This window comes from Trematomus bernacchii, unplaced genomic scaffold (genome assembly GCF_902827165.1).
Source record: "Trematomus bernacchii unplaced genomic scaffold, fTreBer1.1, whole genome shotgun sequence".
NCBI lineage: Eukaryota > Metazoa > Chordata > Actinopteri > Perciformes > Nototheniidae > Trematomus > Trematomus bernacchii.
In genome coordinates this window covers 697,918-705,937 of record NW_022987580.1, presented here as the reverse complement: position 1 = coordinate 705,937, position 8,020 = coordinate 697,918, and the positions used below count along the sequence as shown (strand labels likewise).

The window sequence follows — 8,020 nt, the reverse complement described above, 5'->3', positions numbered from 1 at the left end:
ATCCCCATGCACATTTTTCCCTACAAATACAATTGTATTATTTTTATTATTAATATCATTATTATTATTATTGTTTTTTTTTGTATTTATTATGTTGCCTATTTAACCTAAGAATGAAGCGTTATTATTATTATAATTATTATTATTATTGTTATAATTATGCCATACATTGCAAGCAGAGCAGGGTTTACTGATATGTTGCAGTCTATTGCATTGAGAATGCTGCCTTACTGCCACCCTTTGGACTGTGTATATAAAATGGTCCGTCAATATGTAATTACATCTCTAAAGTACCTGAGCACATGAAACTGAACCAAACAGCCCTTCATCCCCTTTGCTTTAATAAAGTAAATTATCTGTTATACATGGAGCCTGGATATATTGGCTGGACACTCCTTATGATCCTCACACAACCACAATTTCCTACCTTGTTATCCCATGAAATTAAATTCCAAAGTGACGTGAGTCTCGGTGTTATAACTCTACCTTTATCCACTCCCCTGATCTCCGTGCTGCTTTAATTTCATATCCAGTATTAGCACTCGGCTCTCTTTACAGCCTTTGCATGACTAAACCTCCTAATTACTGCCACTGTCACTTTCCCTCACTTTAATCCCACTCCTCAGCAGAAAGAGATCCAGCCTACACTAGAGTTACCATGTTATCTTCTCCTCTTACCATGTCCCTGTTTGTATAGTTCAGCAGCATTCATATGCAAACAACAACTCCATTTATACAAAATTAATTAGCAGAATGCACTAATCTGATTGGTCTATTTGGACATCCTGTGTATATCTGTATACATTGTTAAGAAATCTCTAATGTGCAGTCATATCAATACGCAGAAAGTAGTCCGGTCAATTTAACGTAAGCTGTGGACAACAAACACTCGTTTTTATCCAACAAAAAACACCATTGAATACGTTTTGAACATCACATTTTATATTTGGGGAGAGCAGAACAGCAGAAGAAGACAGACAGGAAGTAAACACTAAAGGGAACAGCAGAAGAAGACAGACAGGAAGTAAACACTAAAGGGAACAGCAGAAGAAGACAGACAGGAAGTAAACACTAAAGGGAACAGCAGAAGAAGACAGACAGGAAGTAAACACTAAAGGGAACAGCAGAAGAAGACAGACAGGAAGTAAAGGGAACAGTAGAAGAAGACAGACAGGAAGTAAACACTAAAGGAAACAGCAGAAGAAGACAGACAGGAATTAAACACTAAAGGGAACAGCAGAAGAAGACAGACAGGAAGTAAACACTAAAGGGAACAGCAGAAGAAGACAGACATGAAGTAAACACTAAAGGGAACAGTAGAAGAAGACAGACATGAAGTAAACACTAAAGGGAACAGCAGAAGAAGACAGACATGAAGTAAACACTAAAGGGAACAGCAGAAGAAGACAGAAAGGAAGTAAACACTAAAGGGAACAACAGAAGAAGACAGACATGAAGTAAACACTAAAGGAAACAGCAGAAGAAGACAGACAGGAAGTAAAGGGAACAGTAGAAGAAGACAGACAGGAAGTAAACACTAAAGGAAACAGCAGAAGAAGACAGACAGGAAGTAAACACTAAAGGGAACAGCAGAAGAAGACAGACAGGAAGTAAACACTAAAGGAAACAGCAGAAGAAGACAGACAGGAAGTAAACACTAAAGGAAACAGCAGAAGAAGACAGACAGGACTTAAACACTAATGGGAACACAGTATGGGCTCTTGGACAGTTAAAGTAAACCTTGGTCATTGCTGCTGTCATTATAAATTACGTAGCTTTTGTCAAGATCAATATGTTGTCAAAGTATTCATTTATTTAGTAAGTAGCCTTAAAGGGGATGATTGGCAGCAAGGCGGTCATTAAAGCTAATAGAAAGCTAAAAATAAGCTTTTTCAAATGTCTCTTTTTCGCACGGCAGGCTCTAGAAATCTCTCTGATCTTGAGTGGCAGTCCGGTAGTTTTTTGCACCTGGCTCCTGCTGCCTTATTCCTGATCAAACCTGATATCACGGACAGATTGGAAAACAAGGCAGTCTTTACCTTTGCTATCTGTCAGCTTAATCCCCAGAGAACATAACTTCATTTTCTCTCAACACTGTTTTGTTAGCCACCCTTGACTCCTTCCTCCTCCGCTCTCCTTGTTTCATCACTCCTGATGATTAAAAGTTTCTCAAATCCTTTACCCTCTTTCAAATCCTTTACCCTTGGTAGCAGTATTTTTTTACCTTTCATTTCTCTTATCTAACAATTGGCAGATAAATGACATTTGTTCTTCTCAAATAAAGAAGCTGGTACCTGCAGAAGTTTCCATATTCTGCTCTTTATTCAAGGAGCGTAATGCTAAAATGTCATCTAGTCTGACAAATCTTCACAAAGCTTTAGGGGCATAGGAGAGGAAGTGTTCAGGAAGTGAGAAAGAAGAACTCCCACACACTGTCAGACCTCAATACATCTCAAAAGAATCAAATGACAGTCAAACAGTCTAACTTCTATTTGTGGCGTTTCTCTGTGCAAGTATTTAGAATCAAGCTCATAACGCGTTCTGCTGTGAAATGGCCCGAAAAACGTAAAGAAGCAATTTCTAATCTGATGCTCCAATGATTTGTTATGCACCGCTCGTGATGATCTCTCAAGGACCCTGGGCTTTCCTCACCAATAAATGAAATATACATCTTAAACACATCCGTCACTAACCCTGTGAACACATCTAGAATATAATCCAGCTAGTAGTGGTGGTTCTTCACTTTTGTTTGAGGGGAGTAGAAGTGTTCAAAGACACATGATTCCCTTTCAACTTTTAAATAATATCTTACAAGAGGGGTTGTGGGTTATAATGTGAAATGTTTTCAAGTGCTTATTAGCACTCCTGATGACGAGTAAACGTAACCTTATGTGTTGATTAGAGACACATAGCACCTTTGACAATACATTGATGCAGGAATGACTCCTAAAAATGGAAATGAGTTAGCATTGTATAACTTTCTGTACCCTCGTCTCCAAGTCAATGTTTTTTAAACATGTGTTTGGTTGTTGGTGTGAAATAAGGTCTTTGTTTGCTTAAGATTGTTCAGTTGTACTACTTAAAAATGTCAGTAAATACCCCGCTGGTGAATCTAAATGTCTTCAACCGGTGGTTAAATATTGGATTTTTGTTGTTACCAATTTCAGTAGAGAACAGCTGTGATGGCCGAGTGGTTAAGGCGTTGGACTCGAAATCCAATGGGGTTTCCCCGCGCAGGTTCAAACCCTGCTCACAGCGTCTGAAGATGATCAGAAATTCTTACATTTCAGGTGCATGCTGGTTGCTTTTTAACCCTTGGTTCAAATGAAAAGGAAGCGAAGATTGCATAACATGGGTCCAGCTAGAAAAGAATGTAAAGCACTATATTTGAAGGTAAAATAAATAGAAAATAAGCACACATAACAGTGCCTCATTGAACAGGGAAAAGACACACTTTATTTGCCTTTAGCTTAGCGGTGCTGACGTGAAGTCATGTGACCGTGCTGTAGTTCCTTTATAGCCCAACATTAGCTTTTTACTTCAAAAATCATAAAGTGGTGTTAATATGTATATCCTGCTGAACAAGACATGGAAGTATCATAAATCTGTGTTTGCTCCAGAGATGATTTTCTCGTATATTCCATAATCCAATGGAAAGATCCCATTGGGTTTTTGTAGGAGCCTTTGTCACGCTAACTTTCGGGTCAAAATGTGTCATCACTGCATCACTCTATTAGCATTCTAATAGTTTATAGTTATAGGTTTGCACTGAGAGATATTTCATCATATTGGTTTCATGAAAGGTAGTCCATTTAATATGCCAATCAAATTACATCACATACACCTTTGTGGAAATGCAAGAGATGATGCAAATAAACTGTCAGCTATCCACGTTCTATTTCTGTCAGTCATCCGTCTGTCTTTACTGCACACTGATCAGGTTTCAAGAGGAGCTCTTGACTTTTTATACCCTCCTGCTTCCAGACAAGCAGCAGCTGTTTAGCCACTCAGCCTCCACCCAGATTTACTCATAAATGTCTCATTTCATTGAACATGAGCAGAAGAAAATGATCAGAAAGTCTTATAGAGACTGAATGAGAGAATGAGACACGAATTCTAGTTGATCGGAAAGGAGCTCCAATGGATCTGTTTTTATCTCCTTTAGTGTAGGATGCACTGAACCTTTCTTTATGAAAGAAGGGGAGATAATGTGGTCCCACAATTCCTTTCAAACACAACATTTAAAGAGACTCACTATTCGGTCGTTCAAGGAAACAACCGATCGTAACCGACAAACCCAGATGATGGAGGTCATGAGGTTTATCACCGCTGTTAAGAAAAGTGGTTAGAAAAAGACCTATGACCTGATTTCTTAACCGTTGTACAATCATCTCTGCCCTGCAAACAAGTTCCCTCCCAAAGCAGAGGGTCTTTGAAGAAAAGAATGAAGCAGCGCTCGCCAAAGACGAAAGGATTGAAATGACCCGGACATATCGAAGTGTTTACGAAATTCTCTAGATGATAGGAAAAGAGCTTCAATGGTTCTGTTGTTATCTCCTTCAGTGTAGGACATACTGGACCATTCTTTATGAAAGGAAAGGAGACAATGCTGCCCCAGAACCGCAACTTTTAAAGAGACTCACTATTCGGTCGTTCAAGGAAACAACCGATTGTAACCGTCAAACCCAGATGATGGAGGTCATGACGTTTATCATCACGGGTAAGAAAACTATGACCTGATTTCTTTTGGCCAATTCAACCGTTGTACAATCATCTCTGCCCTGCGAACAAGTTCCCTCCCAAAGCAGAGGGTCTTTGAAGAAAAGAATGAAGCAGCGCTCGCTAAAGACTTGAAACACTCTTGGGGATCTTCCGCCATTCCCTCTCAGTGCGGGGAATGAAACCCTAAATGCTGTCATTTGCATATGTCTCGTGTGGAGAGCGGAGAAAAAAGCGAGAAACACTTCGGGGAGCATTTTAAATTAGGAATGTGTTTATTTCCTGGACCGGCCTGTTTAGCATTAAACGAAATCCAATCTCTGTTTAGACAGCAGCAAATTAGGCACAATTAATTATTTGTTGTTGTCCTGGGTATTGGGATTAGTCCAAGCTGTTTATATCCATCCCTCCTCAGTGATGCTCGAAAGTATTTCCAAAAAGAGGCTGAAATGTTGATGTGAACAGATTTACTGTACGGTGGTAGGGGATTAAAGATGTTCAGCACGGATAGTCCCAAGTAGTCCTTATTTAAAAAGTCTCACACACAACCAGAGTTCATTATCTCATTGAGGTGTTTCCACAGGAAGCTCAGCAGTGTTTCCTTCATTATGTGCCTCCTGCCTCCAAGAGAGGAGCTGCAGCTTGCTTCAGGCAGTTGTGACCTTTTATTCTCTCTCACACAGAATCAGCATCAATTATTTAAGGATATGGTATAGTAGTTAGTGAAAAGGTGTCTGCACGTCTCAGCACAATCAGAAGTTCTCCTTACTTATTGTACAGAGTATGGATGTTTGCAGCTTTCATGCAGCCTACAATGTGCCTTTTATTTAGTGGTGTCCATCCGTTTTGTATCCATTTAATCACAATAATAAATGGGGCGAAGCCTGCGAGCTAGTTCAGGCAGTCAACTCGAGCACCAATGATACATTAACACGTGACGCGCCTCTCTTACAACCAACCAAACACAATCTCCTTAACTTGCCGCTCTATTTAAACCCCAGCTTCCACCCCAGCTTCCACCCCAGCTTCCACCCCAGCTTCCACCCCAGCTTCCACCCCAGCTTCCACCCCAGCTTCCACCCCAGCTTCCACCCCAGCTTCCACCCCAGCTTCCACCCCAGCTTCCACCCCAGCTTCCACCCCAGCTTCCACCCCAGCTTCCACCCCAGCTTCCACCTGTAGGCTCGGGGGATAGTTATCTAATCATCACTCAATGTTCTTTGTAAATCTGTGGAGTGATGAGGCCCGAGCCTAGACGCCAAACTCAACTATATGCTGCTTCTAATAAACATATTAAGAACACGTGAGTTGTCTGACTGAACTTGTTAAAAGTACTAACATTTACTTGAAATTGGGGGGTGGGATCAAACAAAGACACTTGTGGTGTTGTAGTAAAGAAATGCATGACTGGGAAGAGAAATCAAAGTGTTTATAACTTTATTATAAGATGATTTCTGATTATTGGTTGGAAATCTGACATATTTCTGACACTAAGCTAAAGCTAAAACACAGGAACCATGCTCGTATGGCAGTTTTGATTCTCCTCTGTCTAATGTGCGCTAAACAGGACATATCATCTCTGACGCTTTCATATTGCAAGCACTATCTGTTCCTACATTGTTGATATGCCTGCAGTCAATGGTGATCCATTGAGACATTGCATTGGTTCACTTAGCGGTTGTCAATTCGATGACACACTTGCCCTAGTTGTAGTTTAACGGTGATGCATGATGAATATGTATGGATCCTGACGAAGTGGCAGGGCTAGCATCTTTGCTAATATCAGCTACTTAGACTTGTTGTGCGTTTGGAGGAAAGACATCAGATTCAGAATCAAGTTTATTGCCACGTACGTTTACACATACAAGGAATTTGCTTTTGGTATCTGGTGGTGCGAACATAAACAATCTAAAAAAATAAGTTGCAAAGTAGGTAATACAAAATAAAAAATAAATATATAAGGATGATACAAAACAGGTATTTTAATAAACAATTTAACATTAAAAAAGGATGCTAAAGACAAGTATTTGCACCAGATTTAAATGTTACTATACAAATAACCTTAAAACCAAAAACCAAAAACACTTAGCACAATGAGTATATATGGCAAACTACAGTGTTATATTTTAAAGTGAAGGGCTGTGCAGACATGTGTGCAAATATGTGCAAAAAGCAGACAGAGAGTTGAGCATGAGCATGGCTCACAGTATTAAGAAAGGAATACAAAAAGACCAGATGTTGTTCACATGGTGTGCATTGATGTAATGCACAATTACAGTGGATATTTCCTCAATCATGGTCTTTTCTGGGTTCAAATCTGGGCTAGAATTACTGGAGTCAAGCTTGGTAATGTCATTAACTTCTGTTATATATAGGTTTCTTTAAAAGGTTTCCAGATGAGTCGTGAGTGTTAGGCGGTGGTGGCGAAGTCGATAGGGACTTGACTTGGTAACTGGAAGGTCACCAGTTCAAGTCCCGCAAAGACCAAGTGCTACCGAGGTGTCCCTGAGCAAGGCACAGCTCCCTACACTGCTCCCCGGGCGCCGGACACGGCAGCACACTGCTCCTAACACTATGGGTCAAATGCAGAGAAATTGTTTCGTTACTACCTGTACTACGTAATGACAATAAGTTGAATGTTCTTAACACCGAACAGCCCTAGTTGTATTATATCTATAACCTTTAAATGAGTACAGTAACATTCCCCTGAATCAAAAGCAAGGAAGAGAATTTTCTGCCAATATAAATCAAACGTCCCCTTTTGTGAAGAGCCACAATTGTTTTATTTTGCTGCTGATACACCTGTGTTTGCAACTTGTTTACACCAACTCAATCCATGGCAGCAGGATTGCTATCATTGCATTTAATACACGATCCACAAAGAGAAGTGAGCCTACAAAACATTTACCTTCAACAAAGACGCTTCTTGTTATTGCAGCGCTGAAGATGGAAAGCGCTGCGGGGATTTCCTTTAACTACTGTTTGTTGTGACATTTCTATTCCTATGTATTAATGATCCGCACAGATTATAGACGCTGGTCTGACAAAAAGTTCCCGGCTCTCTTTGAAGCCGACAGGTTGGATTTGAGCACATGATACACACTGAAGCACTGTTCAGAGATCAGCAGCTGCTCGTACGTTCAAACCTGACCTAGTTATGAAAGGAAATGTTTGTTAAATCAAGATGTATCTCAGCCTGAAATGCTTATATATTGTATATTATTGTAATGTTTTGCAAGAGCATAGACAAAACTGTTCATAGCTATTTTTGGCAGCTTTGCAGGTTCCTCCCTATGTTCTT

At 40.0% G+C, this 8,020-nt stretch overlaps 1 non-coding gene across 1 annotated transcript; it reads left to right on the top strand.

The window, feature by feature from the left end:
- Positions 1-3,176: 3,176 nt before the first annotated feature.
- On the top strand, positions 3,177-3,258 carry trnas-cga. The gene has a single exon. It is a non-coding gene; the product is annotated as a tRNA-Ser (tRNA).
- The last annotated feature ends 4,762 nt before the right edge of the window (positions 3,259-8,020 follow it).